An 18,481-nucleotide genomic window follows, 5' to 3' on the forward strand; every position below is an offset into this window, starting at 1 on the left:
GAGAAAGATACAAGGTAATCAGGTTGTCCCACGTGGGGCTCACTGTCTTAATCCCCATTTTACAGATGAAGTAACTGAAGCACAGAAAAGTTAACTGACTTGCCCAACTGACAGCTGATGAGTGGTGGAGCAGGGATTAGAACTCATGACCTCTGGCTCACAACCCCGTGCTCTTTCCACTGAGCCACTGAGCCACCCTGCCTCTCTATTTTCTACTCTTCTTCTATTCTTCTAGTATTTTTTATTACTTACTATTTGGTCTTTGTTCAAGCTTCTCCTCTCACAATTTGGAAATCAGTTTTGTCAGGCTGACTCCTCCATTAAGTTTTAAGAACCTTGAGTAAAGGAAATACTTTTGTACTCTTCCAAGTGCATGGTATATTAAACTAAGCTCATAGAGTCAATCAATTGATTAATTCTATTTATTAATTTCCACTATGTGAAATAAATTTTTTATGAAGTGCTTGGGAGAGTACAATAGAGTTGGTACATTCATTCAATCGTATTTATTGAGCGCTTACTGTGGGCAGAGCACTGTACTAAGTGCTTGGGAACTAAAAGTTGGCATCATATAGAGACGGTTCCTGTCCAAAAGTGGGCTCACAGTCTAGAATGGGGAGACAGGGAACAAAACAAAACATATTAACAAAATAAAATAAATTGAATAAATATGTACAAATAAAATGAATAAATAAATAGACTAATAAATACGTACAAACATATATGCATATATACAGGTGCTGTGGGGAGGGGAAGGAGGTAAGGCATGGGGATGAAGAGGGGGAGGAGGAGGAGTTAGGAGGTGGAGGATCGAGTTAGTAGACTCGATCACTGCCCATAATGAGCTTAATCAATCAATAAATCAATCAATCATATTTATTTATCACATACTGTATGCAGAGCACTGTACTAAGTGCTTGGAGTGTACAACACAACAATATAACAGACATGTTCCCTGCCCACAGTGAGCTTACAGTGTACAGGGGGAGACAAATGTTAATATAAATAAAGAAATTACAAATGAATACGTACCTAAGTGCTGTGGAGACTGGAGAGGAGATGAATAAAGGGAGAAAATCAAGGTGAAGCAGAAGGAAGTGGGAGAGGATGAAAGGAGAGATTAGCCAGGGAAGGCCTCTTGGAGGAGCTGTGTCTTCAGTATGGCTTTGAAGGAGGTGGAGAGTAATTGTCTGTTGGATTGAGTAGGTAGGACATTCCAGGCCAGAGGCAGGACATGAGAGAGAGGTCGGAGGCAAGATAGACGACACTAAGATACAATGATAAGGTTAGCATTAGAGGTGTGACATATGTGGGCTAGGCTGTAGTTGAAGAGTACTCAGGGGGATCCTAGGGGAGGGCAGGTGTCAATTCTGGGAATGTAGAAGGCTCCAGGTTGGGTATGGGAGTTTGCCTTTTCACAAATATCCGTATTCTCCTGTCACTGTGAATCATCAGGAATGGACTCACGGCAGAAAAAGTGAGTCCAAATAACATGTGGTCTTTCACGAGCATAGTAGATTTTTCTTTCAAGTTTATTAAAACACCCAACAAGGGTCTCTAAGATTCCACTGGTGAGGAGGATGATGGTGTTGGCCAAGGCCAGGTGGTCAAGGATCTCGTCGGAGGAGCTGGACTTGTGATTGATGAAGACCACACGGGCATAAAACAGGAGGAGGCAGAGTTCAGCAAGAGCCCAAGGCTGAATTGTAAGAAAATCAGCATTCTGAAAGAGACCTCAGTGGTATTCATTGGCTTAAATATTCAGTTCAAACTGGCATCAAGAGCTTGTAAGAGCAACATGGAAGAGGAAAAAGGGGAAGGTGAGTGTAGAGGAGAAGATGGAAACAGTGAGATGAAGAAAGAGAGAGCATTTAGTCATCATCATAGTAATAGTAGTCATAGTAATGGTATCGATTGAGTTCTTAAGGGAATGTAGACCATTGTATTGAGTGTCTGGAAAAATTGCACAAGTGAAAATTAAACACAGTTCCTGGCCCTCAGGGGACTCACAATTTAAAAACAAGGAAAGAGAAAAGGGAAGGTCTACAGATGTATAAGATTGGTAAACGGTAAAAACTGAAAAGCAATAGAAAATACATGGACTGCAATATTTACAGCAAGAGGGACAGAATATTTGTTAGAACATCCATATACCCAATTATCTATCTATCTAGCTACCTGTGTTCATCCCATTCACTTCCTCCAGGTGGCCTTCCAGGACTGAGCCCCCCTTTTCCTCTGCTCCTCCTCCCCTCCCCATCACCCCAACTCCCTCTGTCTGCTCTACCCACTTCCGCCCCAACAGCATTTGTGTATATATGTACATATTTATTATTCTATTTATTAATGACGTGTATATATTTATAATTCTATTAATTTATATTGATGCTGTTGATGTCTGTCTAGTAGTTTTGCTGTCTCCCCCACTTTCAGACTGTGAACCTGTTGTTGGGAAGGGATTGGCTCTATTTTTCACTGAATTGTACTTTCCAAGCGCTTAGTACAATGCTCTGCACACAGTAAGTACTCAATAAATAACTAGATGATCAGATCACTGCTCTTAACTCTACCCTCTCTACTCAGCTCGACTCCCTCGCTCCCCTTTCCCTTCGCTGCTCTCATACCACTAACCCATAGCCGTGGATCATTGCCACTGTCCGCCTCCTTCGCTCTTATGCTCCAGCTGCTGAATGCTGCTGGCGAAAGACTAAATACCAAGCCACCCTCGTTCACTTCAACGATGCTGGCGAAAGACTGAACACCAAGCCAACCTTGTTCACTTCAGGTTTATCCTTTCCTGCCTTAAATCTGCCCTCTCCTCTGCCAGACAAAACTATTTCTCCTCCCTTATTAACACCCACTCCCATCATCCCGGTCAGCTCTTCCGTACATTTAACTCATTTCTCAGGCCCACTGTTCCTCCAACTCCTCCTTCCCTCACGCCCAACGATCTGGCCTCCTACGTCATTAATAAAATTAACTACATCAGGTCTGAGCTCCCCAAAGTCACTCCTCCCCCTTCTCCAACCCCCGGCTCCCAACCCCCTCCGCTACTCTCCCATCCTTCCCAGAAGTATCGTCAGGTGAGATCTCCCCCTTCCTCTCAAGCGCTCCTCCGGCGACCTGTGCATCTGACCCCATTCCCTCTCATCTTATGAATTCTCTCGCCAGATCCCTCCTCTCCTCCTTAACTTCCATCTTCAACCGCTCACTCTCCACTGGTTCCTTCCCCTCTGCCTTCAAACATGCCCACGACTCCCCCATCCTAAAAAACCCCTCTCTTCACCCTGCCTCCCGTTCTAGTTATCACCCTATCTTCCTCCTACTATTCCTTTCCAAACGCCTTGAATGAGACATCTACACTCACTGCCTCGAATTCCTCAACGCCATCTATCTCCTGGACCCCCTCCAATCTGGCTTCCATCCCCTACATTCCACGAAAACTGCCTTCTCAAAGGTAACCAATGACCTCCTGCTTGCCAAATCCAACGGCTCCTACTCTGTCCTAATCCTCCTCGACCTCTCATCTGCCTTTGACACTGTGGACCAGCCCCTTCTCCTCAACACGCTATCCAACCTTGGCTTCACAGACTCTGTCTTCTCCTGGTTCTCCTCTTATCTCTCCGGCCGTTCATTCTCAGTAGCTCTTTTGCGGGCTCCTCCTCCCCCTCCCATCCCTTTACTGTAGGGATTCCTCAAGGATCAGTTCTTGGTCCTCTTCTGTTCTCTAGCTACAATCACTCCCTTGGTGAACTCATTCGCTCCCACGGCTTCAACTATCATCTCTACGCTGATGACACCCAAAACTACATCTCTGCCCCTGCTCTCTCTCCCTCCCTTCAGGCTCATGTCTCCTCCTGCCTTCAAAACATCTCCATCTGGATGTCTGCCCGCCATCTAAAGCTCAATATGTCCAAGACTGAACTTATTATCTTCCCTCCCAAACCCTGCCCTCTCCCTGACTTTCCCATCACTGTTGATGGCACTACTATCCTTCCCGTCTCACAAGCCCGCAACCTTGGTGTCATCATCGACTCTGCTCTCTCATTCACCCCTCACATCCAATCAATCACCAAAAACTGCCGGTCTCACCTCTACAACATCGCCAAGATCCACCCTTTCCTCTCCATCCAAACTGCTACCCTGATGGTCCAATCTCTTATCCTATCCCGACTGGATTACTGCATCAATCTCCTCTCTGATCTCCCATCCTCCTGTCTCTCCCCACTTCAATGTATACTTCACGCTGCTGCCCCGATCATGTTTGTGCAGAAACGCTCTGGGCACGTTTCTCCCCTCCTCAAACATTTCCAGTGGCTACCAATCAACCTACGCCTCAGGCAAAAACTCCTTACTCTCAGCTTCAAGGCTCCTCATCACCTCGCCCCTCCTACCTTACCTCCCTTCTTTCCTTCTATAGCCCAGCCCGCACCCTGCACTCCTCTGCCGCTAACCTCCTCACTGTGCCTCGTTCTTGCCTGTCCCGCCATCAACCCCTGGCCCACGTCCTAACCCTGACCTGGAATGCCCTCCCTCCACACATTCGCCAAGCTAGCTCTCTTATTCCTTTCAAAGCCCTACTGAGAGCTCACCTCCTCCAGGAGGCCTTCCCAGACTGAGCCCCTTTTTCCTCTCCTCCTCCCCATCCCCCCCGCCCTACCTCCTTCCCCTCCCCACAGCACTTGTATAAATTTGTACAGATTTATTACTCCATCTATTTTACTTGTACATATTTACATAGTCTATTTATTTTATTTTGTTAATATGATTTGTTTTGTTGTCTTTCTTCCCCTTCTAGATTGTGAGCCCGCTTTTGGGTAGGGACCACCTCCATATGTTGCCAACTTGTACTTCCCAAGCGCTTAGTACAGTGCTCTGCACACAGTAAGCGCTCAATAAATGTGATTGAATGAATGAATGAATAAATAAATAAATAAATAAATAAATAAAATTGAATGAGTGAATAAGTGAGTGACTGGCCATTAAAAAGAAGGAAAAAAAAATCCTGTCTGTTTTGAGCCGTTCTTCAAGAGGTATGATCATTACCATTGTGCCCATTATTTTGGGGTTGGTGATTTGGGATGGCATCTCTTGGGATCCCTTCCTCATAAAATAAGAACAGAAGTAATCATCATCATCATCATCATCATCATCATCATAATCATCATGGTACTTGTTAGTTCTTACTATGTGCCAGGCATTGTACTAAACCCTGGGGAGGACACAAGCAAAGCTGGTTGGGCATAGTCCCTGTCCCATGTGGGGCTTCACAATCTTAATTCCCGTTTTACAAGTGAGGTAACTGAGGCCCAGAGAAGTGAAATGATTTCTCCAACGTCACACAGGAAATTAGTGGCTGAGCCAGAATTAGAACCCATGGTCTTCTAACTCCCAGGCTCATGCTCTGTAGCCACTGGGCCATGCTGTAGTGACAGCCTGGGTCACCCTATTGTTCTTTCTCTGGTCCAGCTCCAAAGGCCCTTAGAGGAACTGTGGACATCCTCTTGGACATCCATCTCCAACTTTGGTGTCCCAAGATATGCTCTCTGATGATACACTATGGTCCAAGGGGCTGATAAATGAGCTCGAGTTCCAGGGCACAGCTCTCCTCAACTGTGAAGACCTCCAGTTTTTTAAAAAAATTAATTCCATTTTTTCTTTATGGTATTTGTTAAGCACTTACTTTGTCCCAGGTACTGTACTAAGTGCTGGGGTTGATATCAGCTTACCAGGTTGATATAAGCTTATCCAGCTCCTCCTTTTTGGAGGGTATGCACATCTTCTTGCGACCTATGGTTCACTCTGTCCACCCTTTTTGATTTCTGGGATGTTGGGGGTGATCTAAAAACACAGCCACCGGACAGTAATGTCAGGTCACAGAGAACATACTGAGCATGCTCAGTCCCCTCCCCTGTCCCCTCTCCTCAGACCAGTCTTGCCCCAGGGCACAGTGAGAAATTTAATGCTAAGAGAAAGACACTTCAACCCCTGCTTTTCTGGTTGTAGCTTCCCTGGCTGCTTCTCTGGACTAGATAATGCTCTGGATATGGACACCATGAAAGCCCGCCACCACCCTGGCACATGGAGTCACTTTGGCCAGGCCGTGTCGGAACATCAGGTGGCTGTGCCAGCAGGAAGCTGGGACCAGTGAAAATGGTACTAGCCAAATCAGGCCATTTGGGCACCCTATCCTAGTGGGAACGAGGGGTGACTCAAAGTCATGCTTAAACCATATTTCCTCCAAAAGGTCGTTCTTCACAGACTGTTTTTCCTCCCTCCTGTATTACTTTCTACAACACCTATGTACTTGGATCTGTACCCCTTAAGCACTTGATATTCACCTCATCCTCAGCCACATAACACTTACATGCACATTTCTCTGCCACTTCCCTTATCTGTATTTCATTTTACTGCCTCCCCCTCTAAACTATAAGCTCCTTGTAGGCAGGGATAACATCTACCAGCTCTATTGTATGGTACTCTACCAAATCTCAAGCACAGTGCTCTTTACACGGTAAGTGATCGATAAAAGCACCATTAATTAATTGATCATCTCAGGTCCTAGCTCCAAAGCCATAGGATTATTAATCTCTTGGACTTGTATCCCTAACTTTGATACCCCAACTTTTCCCTCTGATGATCCACGAAAGTGTCTGAGGTGCACACAAATCTCTTCCTGACTGTGGGAACCTCCATCTTCCTGCAGACTGTGGTTGGCTTCGTCCACACTCTGTCTTTTGTGGAATGTGGACAGTGAAACAGAGACCAGGGCCATTTGACAGAGGTGATGTTGGGTCGCAGAAATCACACTGAGCATGCTCAGTCCTCCCAGTTCAGCTCTGACCCAGGCCTTGGTTGGGGCTTCAGTTCTAAGGGAACTCCGTCCCCTGCACCTTCTCATCAATGAGTATGCCCTTCCTGGGGTCTCTTCACTTCTCCAGAGAAGGGCACAAGTCTGAGATGGGGGATTATCACAATGATTGGGACAATTGGCAAAGGAAATGGGGTCGGCTGATTCTGTGAGATAAGAACAGCCAATCAGCAGATTCTGTGAGATAGGAACAGCCAGGAGGGAAGCAGCATGGCTCAGTGGAAAGAACACGGGCTTTGGAGTCAGAGGTCATGGGTTCAAATCTCGGCTCTGCCACTTAGCTGTGTGACTTTGGGCAAGTCACTTAACTTCTCTGGGCTTTGGTTCCCTCATCTGTAAAATGGGGGTTAAGACTGTGAGCCCCCTGTGGGACAACCTCATTACCTTGTGACCTCCCCAGCGCTTAGAACAGTGCTTTGCACATAGTAAGCGCTTACTAAATGCTATCATTATTATTATTATTATAGAGCAGGGAGGTAGGGCAGAGAAATACGTTTGGGAGATGATGTGGGAGGCTAGAGGTCAGCTAAAGGAGTGGTGTGGAAGCAGATAGGAGGAGCAGGGCACTGGTCTTTACTACTCTGCTGTGTGCTGCCTCCACCTCCAATGTGACCCTGAGTGGCCTGTGATCTCTGTAGTGCAGCCATCTCCACCCTCCACCCATCCTGCGTTTATGGGAGCTGAGATGAGTGCTTCATCATGTCTTCAAATTATATATCATAAATGAAATTATATATCATAAATGGCCTACTCACACATATTAATGTAGTCCCTTCCTCTAGATTGTAAGCTCGTTGTGGGCAGGGAACGTGTGTTTTATATTGTCATATTGTACTCTCTCAAGTGCTTAGTACAGTGCTCTGAACAAAGTTAAGTGCTCCATAAATATGATTCATTAATTGCTTGCGTCATTGTGGTCCTGGAGGGTGACTGAGAGGGGACAGGAATCAGCTACTTCTGGGCTATTATAATGGCAGTCCCACTACCTTTAGAAACATGGTTGCAGAAGGAGGGAGGGGGAACCATGGGGCACATGTAGATGTGTACTGTGCTGTCACCTCTCTCTGCCTCAGTCCTCCCTACCAGCTGACACCTGAGTGCCATTTGGGAGCCATTCCGAGTTCCTACTGGCCATTCATATGGCAGAGCTTTGTCTCCTGCTTATCGAGCTTAAAACTCATTCTTTTCCAAGACATCAAGCAGGAGGGGATCCAGTCTGAAAATGAAGAGCCCCTGTTCCATAGCTCCTGGCAATAGGAAAGAGGGAGCCCTGGGAGAAGGTTCTTCAGGGATGACCAGCCCTGACCCCCACCTCAGAGCTCGAGTCCAAAGATCAAGATTTCCTATGGAAAGCCAGAAACCACACTTTCAGACAAAGATGGTTTTATCCTTCTCACCCATTTCCATCACTCGTTCCTGCTAGGAGGACAGCTCACAGGCAGTCAGATTCAGGCTGGACAAAGTTGAGGTAGCATTTTATCAGCCACTTTCCTCATATATTCCTACCCTCAGGGAGTGATGTGGCAGGGAGGAGCAAGGAAGAATCAATAATCTGCTCTGACACTTGGACTGGGACATCACTGGAAATGCTCAGACTTTGCTCCCTGCTGCTAATTCACCATCTGAGATGCCCATATAGAAACATGGCAACATCGGTGCTGTATCCTGCAGCCCAGGGGACAACCCAGCTCTCATCCACAACCCAGCACTGCCTGGAGCCAAGCCTACGTTTCCCATAATATCATTTCATTAATAATAATAATGATGACATTTATTAAGCGCTTACTATGTGCAAAGCACTGTTCTAAGCACTGGGGAGGTTACAAGGTGATCAGGTTGTCCCACGTGGGGCGCATAGTCTTCATCCCCATTTTACGGATGAGGTAACTGAAGCACAGAGAAGTTAAGTGACTTGCCCAAAGTCACACAGCTGACAACTGGCGGAGCCGGGATTTGAACCCATGACCTCTGATTCCAAAGCCCACGCTCTTTTCCACTGAGCTACGCTGCTTCTCTAATTTCATTGGTTCAGACCTCCCATCCTCTTACATGAATCAATCAATAAATCAATCAATGGTTTTTACTGTGTGCTTACTGTGTGCAGGGCACTTTCTAAAGTGCTTTGGAGAGAATAATAATGATGGTATTTGTTAAGCACTTACTATGTGCCCAACACTGTTCTAAGCACTGGGGTAGTTACAAGGTAATCAGGTTGACCCACATAGGGTTCACAATCTTAATCCCCATTTTACAAATGAGGTAACTGAGGCACAGAGAAGTGAAGTGACTTGCTCAAGGTCACACAGCAGACAAGAGGTGGAGCTGGGATTAGAACCCACGTCCTCTGACTCCCAAGCCCGGGCTGTTGCCACTAGGCCATGCTCAGAGAATGATACGATACAATTATATAGTCATGACCTATACCTCTAGGGAGTTTACAGATTAGAGGGGGAAGCAGACATTAAAATAAGTAACATATGGCTATGTACACAAGTGATCTGGGATGGGGTAAAATACAAGGTGTTTAGGGAATATAGATCCAAGAGTTTAGGCAATCCAGAAGGGAAGGCAAATAGGGGTAGTGAGGGCTTGATCAGGGGAGGCCTCTTAGAAGAGCTAGGATTTTAATTTCCTTCTGAAAGTGAAGAGAGTTTTGGTCTGTTAGATATGAAGGAAGAGGGAATTCCATGCCAGAGAGAGGACATGGGAAAAGGACAATCAAATAGACAGGGTCGATGTGAAATTAGTGGGCTGACGTTAGAGAAACAAAGTGAGTGGGCTGGATTGCAGTGGGAGATTAGTGAGGTAAAACAGGAGGGAAAGATATGATTTAGTGCCTTAAAGCTGGTGTTAAGGTGGTTTTGCTTCATATGAGGATGGGTGTGTAACGTTTGGAGGTTTTTGAGGAGTAAGGAGATAAGGACTGAATTTCGGTTTAGAAAATATCGATCCAGGCAGCAAAGTAAAGACTGGAGTAGGGAGAGACAGCATGAAGGGAGGTCAGCAGGAGGCTTATGCAGTAGTTAGGGTGAGTCATGATATGTCCTTGGATCTGCATGATAGCAGTTTGGATGAATAGGAAGGGGTAGATTCTATAGATGTTATGCAGGCAAATGACAAAGATGAGTCGGGGACATTTTAAAAGTATTGGGCATTGAGAGGCAGACAGTGATGCCGTCTAGAGTTATAGGACTTCCCTTGGCAGAAAGAGGTTAAGTTAGAAGATGAGTTTTGTTTTTGACATGTTATGTTTAAGGTGTCTGTGAGTGTGGATTTGTATGTCAAGGGATAGAAGGTTACATACGGAGACCAAATGTATCTTGATAACTTTGGAACACTAGAGAAGGTCAAGGGATTGGAAGTGTCTGTGATGTAACAGAAGAGATTTCTGAAGAGGGGTGTGTGGGAGAGTATTCATGTGAGGAGAATGGAATTTCAGAGTTAATGAGGTTAGAGATTGTGCAATAACTAGACATGGTGAAATGGAGGGTGTGTCCAGGTTGGTGAGTGGTTGAGGTGGGGTGGAGCGGGATTGAAGATTGAGAAGGGGCAGGTTCCAGGGGGGGTCATCAGGAATCTCAGAGGGATATTGAAGTCTCTGAGGATCAGTAAAGGGATGGGGAAAGAGGAGTGTGAAATTCACATTTTTAAAAATTTGGATTTGTGGCTATCAAACACATTGGCAATGACTCCTTCATGTGGGAATGTGTGGTTCCTCAAGGGTTAGTGACTCATGACTACAAAGTCCCTCCTTCAGCCTAGTGTTAAGAATCAGCAATTTTCGTGCACACTATATCTTGGTTCTTCCCCTTTCACTCTTCCATCATCATTATCATCATCAATAATCATCAACAGTCATGACCGTTGCTTCCCGGGGTTTCGGGGGCAACTCTCGGGTTCTTACCCTTTCCGGGTCTTCGGACGTCTCCGGACGCAGGCCGCGCGTTCACACCAGGAAGAGTCAGCCAGAGGTCCAAAGCTTGGTTGCCGTTTATTTGCTATCAGCGATTACATGGTTAATAAAGAAAGAGAGAAAGAGAGAGAGAGAGAAAGGGAGGAAGAGAGAGTACCTGTGTGTGCGTGTGAGCTGCGTGCGTGCTTGCACCCCCCTTGTCTTGTTCGTCTCTTATACCCCCCGTTGCCCGGGGGCAGGATTTTCTCAGGCCATGTAGCACACTCACTCGCCACCCTCCAGCCACTAGCCTAGCAACAGCTCTGTCCATCACGAAGCGTTTGCTCTGGCTGGCCCCCAGCCACCCGTTGCCAACCATTGCTGGCTGTGGATATGGCCTTGAGGTTGCCTCCGAGCTTTGCAGGTGCAAGGTTGTTTTTCTTGCCCTGGTCCCTTTATCTCCTGTTGTTGAGTCTGTTTGGCTTTGAGCTGTTGGGTACAGTTTGTGTGCACATACTCCCTATCTTTCCCACGCTCCCCACGATGACCATCAATCAATCAATCAATCGTATTTATTGAACGCTTACTGTGTGCAGAGCACTGGACTAAGCGCTTGGGAAGTACAAGTTGTCAACATATAGAGATAGTCCCTACCCAACAGTGGGCTCACAGTCTAGAAGGGGGAGACAGAGAACAAAACAAAACATATTAACTAAATAAAATAAATAGAATAGATATGTTCAAGTAAAATAAATAAATAAATAGAGTAATAAATACGTACAAACATATATACATATATACAGGTGCTGTGGGGAAGGGAAGGAGGTAAGGTGGGGGGATGGAGAGGGGGAGGAGGGGGATCTGTATATAGTGGGCACTATGTTATATTGTACTCCCCCAGGTTCTTAGTACTAAGCTCTGCACACAGGAAACACTCAATAAATGCCATTGATGATGATGATGATGACATTCAACAGACACAGTTTATGGACTATTTTGAAATGCTTATTGCCCTTAGAGAAACAGCGTGGCTCAGTGGGAAGAGCACTGGATTTGGAGTCAGAGGTCAGGGGTTCAAATCCCAGCTCTGCCAATTGTCAGCTGTGTGACTTTGGGCAAGTCACTTAACTTCTCTGGGCCTCAGTTCCCTCATCTGTAAAATGAGGATTAAGACTGTGAGCCCCACGTGGGACAACCTGATCACCTTGTAACCTCCCCAGCGCTTAGAACAGTGCTTTGCACATAGTAAGCACTTAATAAATGCCATTATTATTATTTTTTTTCTCACTGCTTCTGTTTACTTCTCTATCTTGATTTTCCTTTTAACAGCTTTTAAAACCTGGGCTTGAAAATATATTTAGAAAAGTTACATTTTTTTCCTACACCTTTGAACTCTTGGGGAGAAAGACTCTATAAAAATATAACATGTCACTGAATGTTTCCATTAATTGACATCTGCTTGCTTAATCTTCAGGGTTCTTCAAATTCCTCTTGGTTTTTTTGTAATTGGAATAGTTGTTTTTGTTTTCCATCACTTTCCTAAACCTTCTAAGAGTATCTTTCTCAAATTGCATGTTCTACATTTTATTGTCTTATTTCTTTCAGAATCTGAAATTCCATCAGTTTCTGATCACCGTCACCCTTTTTCCTGCCCCTTTTAAATTCTTGATTAACTTTTCTGTGCTTGTGATAATCCAAGCACTAAGTGAATCACCACTACCTAGTTACTGCTAGACCATCGCCACCATCATCATTTCATTCACTCCCAGGCTCCTCCTCATTTTCACTGATAGTGCCAATACAATACTGAATTAGGCCTTTAGCAGATATAAAGCAAGTGTACAGTGGTGCAAAATATTCAAGAAGAAAGCCACTCAAAATCTGCTATTTAACCAGATGGATAACATTTAATGAAGACTTACGATGGGCACAGCAAAATCTAAAGAACTTATCTACCTTTATATTTCTTTGTATGTTCCATCATTTATTTATCCAGATATATTCATATTACTGGCTGTTCTGTCCCACAATTTGAAATCGGGCTTGTCATTAAATTTTAAAACCTGTGAGGTAAGGTGATATGTCTTCTGTACTCTTCCATGTGTTTGCTGATTGCCACTCCATGTATTAAATTATTTATTAAGTACTTTAGAGAGTGCAATAGAGTTAGTAGACTCAATCCCTTCCTAGAAGGAGCTTTTCAATCAATCAATCAATCAATCAATCATTTATACTTATTTAGAACTTACTGTGTGCAGAACACTATACTAAACGCTTGGAAGGGTAAAACACAACAACACTGCCTACAGTGAGCTTGCAGTCTAGAGTGGGACACGGATATTAATATAAATGAATAAATTATGAATATGTGCTTTAAGTGCCGTGGGGCTGGTGAGTGAAGGAGGAAGTGAGTAAAGGGAACAAGTCAGAGTGATGCAGATGGGAGTGGGAAAAGAGGACATGAGGACTTGGTCAGGGAAGGCCTCTTGGAGGAGATATGTCTTCAATAAGGCTTTGAGAGTAATCGTCTCTAGGATATGAAAGGGGAGGGCATTCCAGGCCAGAAGCAGGATATGGGCAAGAGGTCAGCAGCAAGATAGATGAGATCAAGGAACAGTGACAAGGTTGGCATTAGAGGATTAAAGTGTATGGGCTGGGCCAACTCGTATTTCCCAAGTGCTTAGTACAGTGCTCTGCACACAATAAGCGCTCAATAAATACGATTGAATGAATGAATGAATGCAGATTTCATTTACTAGTAGTAGAGAGAAGCATTTTCATGTGGTTGTGAGTCAAGCTCCCCACCCACTAGTGCCCGCATGGTAACTGAGGGAAAGTCCCCCGACACCTTCTAAAAATAGAAATAATTTTAAAAACCCAACTCTGGTAGGGGTGCGTGGACTTTCCTTTTCGTGCCCATCCTCTGCTTCCCATGTTTGTATTAGCATTACCCTCCGGGCAATCCTTGTGAACCGGATTCAAGATTTCTTCAACATCCAGCAGAGGATAGTACAAACTCAACCTTTTTGGAAAGAGAGAACATGCAGTGAGGGCGGGTGTGCACAGATAGCTACGCCTCTGGATTCCCCAAAACACTCGTTCTTCTTCTTTCCTCATCTGGACTGTAAGCTCAATGTGGGCAGGGACCAACTCTGCCGCATCACATTCTCCCAAGCGCTTAGCCCAGTGCTCTGCCCACAGTAAGCTCTCAATGAGTACCGTACCTCCTTCCCCTCCCCACAGCACTTGTATATATTTATACAAGTCTATTTATTTTACTTGTACATATTTACTATTCTATTTATTTTGTTAATGATGTGTGTATATGGCCTTAATTCTATTTGTTCTGTTGATTTTGACATCTGTCTACAGTTTTGTTTTGTTGTCGGTCTCCCCCTTCTAGACTGTGAGCCCGTTGTTGTGCAGGGACCGTCTCTATATGTTGCCGACTTGTACTTCCCAAGCGCTTAGTATAGTGCTCTGCACAGAGTAAGCACTCAATAAATACGATCGAATGAATGAATGAATCAATGGGATTTGTGAGGTGAGGTAATTGGGGGCAAGCTGATCGAATTATTTAAACCCAGAGGTAAAGAGTTTCTGTCTGATGTAGAAGTGAATGGTTGACCATTGGATGTTCTTCAGGAGTGGGGAAACATGGATTGAACATTTTTGTAGAAAAATCATCCAGTTAGCAGAATGAAATATGGGCTGGAGCAGATGAGACATGAAGCAGGGAGGTCAGCGAGGAGGCTGATATAGCCATCAACACCTTATTTTTTCAATCGCATTTATTGTGCACTTTCCATGTGCAGAGCACACAGCTTACAACTTAATAGTACTTAATGAACATCTTCTATGTGCAGAGCACTGTACTAGCATTTGAGTCCAATAGAGGTGGTAGACAAGACTGCTGTCCTCAAGAGACTTAGACTCTAATAATGTTTACTGTGTGAAGAGCACTTGGATGAGCACAATATAATTAATAATGATGATGATGTTGGTATTTGTTAAGAGCTTACTATGTGCAAAGCACTGTTCTAAGCGCTGGGGAGGTTGCAAGGTGATCAAGTTGTCCCACAGGGGACTCACAGCTTTAATCTCCATTTTAAAGATGAGGGAACTGAGGCACACAGAAGTGAGGTGACGCGCCCAAAGTCATACAGCTGTCAAGTGGTGGAAGCTGGATTTGAACCTCTCCCCATCCTCCCCCTTCCCAACCTCTCCCCCTCTTCCTCCCCCCACCCTACCTCCTTCCCCTCCCCACAGCACCTGTATATATGTTTGTACAGATTTATTACTCTATTTATTTTACTTGTACATATTTACTATTCTAGTTATTTTGTTAAAGATGTGCAACTACATTATTTTTATTTGGTCTGATGACTTGACACCTGTCCACGTGTTTTGTATTATTGTCTGTCTCCCCCTTCTAGACTGTGAGCCCGTTGTTGGGTAGGGACCATCTCTATATATTGCCAACTTATATTTCCCAAGCGGTTAGTACAGTGCTCTGCACACTGTAAGCGCTCAATAAATACAATTGAATAAATGAATGAATGAATGAACCCATGACCTCTAACTCCAAAGCCCGGGCTCTTTCCACTGAGCCACGCTGCTTGATACCTGTCAACACGGAGTTTGCATTCTGGCTGGGAGGACAGATGATAAAAGAGATTGTAGGTAGGTTGAGAAGTCCCTCAGTGTAATGGGTGCCATGTTCAGCTTTTAACTGAATGTGGGAAAGGTGGAGCCCATCAGGGACATTCCCAACTTCCTTTATCTGCAACAGAAAACTCTACACCATCTCCCACAGTACTGAGCTGAAAATCCATAGCACCTAGTCCAGCCTATCTAGCATCTTAGATGTCACTGCTGCTCCAGCTGTGGCTGCTTCCGCTTGAATCTGCTTCCAGGGCGATTATCATTCTGGAGCTAGCCTCCGTGCTGGGTACACTGGGGAACTGACCCTACAGCAGCAGGGTGAGGACAGTCTCAGGATGCTAGACCAAGGATGAGCTTTGAGGGCCAACTCACTTCCCTTATTCCTGGTTCCTGCCATCACTATTGCCCAGGACCAGGTCAGGGCAGCTTTAAAGACATAGAAGGAATTTAGGGAAGGGAAGCCATATCACCATCAGCTATAACTGGTTCTCTTCTAAACCTTCGGAGACTCAGAAAAGATTCTCCAACATCCAAATGGTGCTGCCAAAATTAGGTTTCCTAGTCACCCTATCCCAGCACAGGGGGGCCTCCTTGGCATGGAGGAAATTTAGGGAAGGGAAGCCACAGCACCATAAGGCTTAACTGCTTCTCCCTTAACCCTTGATAGCCTTAGGAAACAATATCCAACATCCAAACAGTGCTGCCAAATCAGGTTGCCCGGTCACTCTATCCCAGTCGGACCCAATGGGAAAGCAACTGACTAATCTGGAACCTTAAGAGTGATTGAGCCTTCTCCTTCCTCTCCCTCTCGTCCCCCTCTCCATCTCCCCCATCTTATCTCCTTCCCTTCCCCACAGCACTTGTATATATGTATATATGTTTGTAAATATTTATTACTCTATTTATTTATTTATTTTACTTGTACTTATCTATTGTGTTTATTTTATTTTGTTAATATGTTTGGTTTTGTTCTCTGTCTCCCCCTTCTAGACTGTTAGTCCACTGTTGGGTAGGGACTGTCTCTATATGTTGCCAACTTGTACTTCCCAAGCGCTTAGTACAGTGCTCTGCACACAGTAAGCATTCAATAAATACGATTGATTGATTGATTGATTGATTGATTGATCCAGGTCAGACATGGGAGATTCCCTTTTCTAGAATGTCCTTATTCTCCTGTCTCCATGAGTTATCAGGAATAGACTCAAAATACCAGATGGCTCTTCACTAGCAAAGGAGAGTTTTCTTTAACGTTTACTAGAACACTCACCACGATAGTCTGTTGCCCATAGAGGAGGACATAGAGGGTGACCAGGGCAACCACTCTCATGGCTGCTCTGACCTCAGACATCACCCTGGGGAAGCAGCCGGACCTATGGAGGTGGTGGACCTGCTGGTCGTGTCTGTGCAGGACAAACACCATGTAGCCATTGGCTGTGCTCATGGACCCCACAAAGAAGAGGTTCCACAGGGAAAGAACCACTGTAATTACTAGGGTGGTTTCTTCACTGATACCAATTTCTGAGCAATATTTGATATCCAACATGATTTGAAAACTGCTATTGGACTGGGGGCTTATCATATATATTGGCATATCCAATTCTATCAGCGTATTTGAGGGCCCAGGAGATGAGGCAGGAATGGAGAACGCAGTTTGGTAATTTTGCTTTGATATCTGCCCACCAGGAAGTGCCAGGGCTGTTGGTAATGGCCTGGAAGATGCTCAAGAATCAGGTAGTGCAGGTGGTAAGGCCCCGGCCCACTCGGTAAAGGTACATGATGATTTTACAACCAACATCATCTGGGAAATTTCTTATCCCCCAGGCTGACATAGTTTCAGGGATTCCAACGGTGAGGAGGATGATGGAGTTGGCCAAGGTCAGGTAGACGACAATCAGTTCAGTGGAACTAGTCTTGTGCCTGGTGGAGACCACAAGAACATAAAACAGGAGGAGGAAGATGTTGACTAAGATTCTGAACTGTATCAGAATCACGATTCCAAATGAGAGATCAGTAGCATCCATTGAATTAAAATTTCAATAAATATGACAGCAGCCTCTGTAGTGATATACCGGTAGTAGATTAGATCTAATAATGGGGGTGAAGAGACTGTGAGAGTAAGATAGAAAGGAGGGGAGAAACTCTCCCCACCATCAAAACCACAGTCAAACCATATTGCCGCCAAGAAATCTTCCCAGACAAAGCCCTCCCATCCCGTGCTCCATTCTACATCGCCTGTGCACTTAAATCGGGACCCATTTAGCACTTGATATTCATTCATTCAATCACATTTATTGAGCACTTACTGTGTGCAGAACACAGTACTAAACGCTTCGGAAGTATAAATCGGCAACATATACAGATGGTCCATACCCAACAACGGGCTCACAGTCTAGAAATACCTCTCACAAGCCCACAACACCTATCTTACATATCCTTACACTTCTATCATAATTCATTTAACTCTCTGTCTCTCATTCTGAACTGCTAGCTCCTTTGGGGCAGTGACCTTGTCTACCAACTCTATTGTACTGTACTCTCCAAAGCACTGAGTACAGTACTTTGCCCACAATAAGCACAAATAAATACATATGAATGTGCTTGATCATCTCCAGGCTTAGAAAGAGTAGTGGGATGATTTTCCTCTTGGCCATCCATCTCGGACTCTGATATCCCCCAGCTTCCCTTCTGATGATCCAGTACCGACCATGGAACTATTATCTGATCCCATGTTGCAAGGCACAACTTTCCCTGCTAGTGGACACCTTCAGTTCCTCCTGTCCAGGAGTTGGGACATCTTCCTGGAGCTTAGTGTTGGCTCTGTACATGCTCTGTAACTTGGGGGATGTGAACGGAGAAACAGAAACCACAGTTACTGGACAGTGACATTACGTTCGAGAGAGAAAACTGGACATCTTCAGTCCCCCAAGTCCACCCCTGCCCCTGGCCACGATGGAGGGTTAGTTCTATAGAAAAGATCTTTCACCTCCTGCAAGTCTCCTTCTCTGAGGATGCCCCTGACAGGGTCTTCCCTCCCTGCCCTGTGCTCTGATTCA

At 45.0% G+C, this 18,481-nt stretch overlaps 1 pseudogene; it reads right to left on the reverse strand.

Moving 5' to 3' along the window:
• Positions 1 to 1,347: 1,347 nt before the first annotated feature.
• Positions 1,348 to 17,449, reverse strand: LOC119923972 (annotated as a pseudogene).
• Between the last annotated feature and the right edge of the window lie 1,032 nt (positions 17,450 to 18,481).

This window comes from Tachyglossus aculeatus, unplaced genomic scaffold, assembly GCF_015852505.1.
Source record: "Tachyglossus aculeatus isolate mTacAcu1 unplaced genomic scaffold, mTacAcu1.pri scaffold_75_arrow_ctg1, whole genome shotgun sequence".
NCBI classification, from domain to species: Eukaryota; Metazoa; Chordata; class Mammalia; order Monotremata; family Tachyglossidae; genus Tachyglossus; species Tachyglossus aculeatus.